The sequence below is a fragment of the Lontra canadensis genome, unplaced genomic scaffold (assembly GCF_010015895.1).
Source record: "Lontra canadensis isolate GAN:19392208 unplaced genomic scaffold, GSC_riverotter_1.0 scaffold103, whole genome shotgun sequence".
In the NCBI taxonomy this organism is placed as follows: domain Eukaryota; kingdom Metazoa; phylum Chordata; class Mammalia; order Carnivora; family Mustelidae; genus Lontra; species Lontra canadensis.
The window spans coordinates 3,906,923-3,907,772 of record NW_022631097.1 but is presented as its reverse complement, the minus strand read 5'-3'; the positions used below and the strand labels follow the sequence as shown (position 1 = coordinate 3,907,772).

Below are 850 nucleotides of genomic sequence, written 5' to 3'. Positions count from 1 at the left end.
CCTATTTCCCTCCATCCCCTTACTGACCTCCTCTCTGGTCTCCATCAATCTGTTCTCTATATTTAAGAGTTTGTTTCTTGGTTTCTCTCAATCTCTCTCTCTTTTTTTCCCCCCTGTGCTTGTTTGTTTTGTTTCTTCAATTCCACATATGAGTGAAATCATATGGTATTTGTCTTTCTTTGACTTATTTCTGGTAATATAATATTCTGTAGCTCCATCCATGTCATTGCAAATGGCAAGATTTCATTCTTTCTTTAGGGCTAATATCCCATTGCATATACATGCCACATCTCTCTTGGTTATCACAGTTTTGTAGTAAGTTTGGACATTAGTGCTCACTTCAGCAGCACATATACTCAAATTGGAACAATACAGAGAAGATTAGTATGGCCCCTGTGCAAGAATGACATGAAAATTTGTAAAGCGTTCCATATTTAAAAAAAAAAAAAAGTTTGGAAGTTAGGTAGCATAAGTTCCTTAATACTGTTACTTTAAAAAAAAAAGTGTTTTGGATATTTTTGGTCTTCTGCATTGCCATATAAATTATATATTTTTTTAATTAATTAATTCTTTTAAAAAAGAGATTTAGTTATTTATTTGACAGACAGTGATCACAAGGAGGCAGAAAGGCAGACAGAGAGAGAGGAGGACGCAGACTCCCTGCTGAGCAGCGAGCCCAACGTGGAGCTGGATCCCAGGACCCTGGGACCATGACTGAGCTGAAGGCACAGGCTTTAACCCACTGAGCCACCCAGGCATCCCTGCCATATAAATTTTAGGGCCAGCTTATCAATCTCCACAAAGACTTGCTGGAATTTTGATAATGATTATACTGAAACTGTAGGTCAAT

The 850-nt window shown here is 37.6% G+C and overlaps 1 non-coding gene across 1 annotated transcript; it reads left to right on the top strand.

Moving 5' to 3' along the window:
• Nucleotides 1-331: 331 nt before the first annotated feature.
• LOC116855516 lies at nucleotides 332-438 on the top strand. Its single transcript, XR_004380373.1, has one exon. It is a non-coding gene; the product is annotated as a U6 spliceosomal RNA (small nuclear RNA).
• The last annotated feature ends 412 nt before the right edge of the window (nucleotides 439-850 follow it).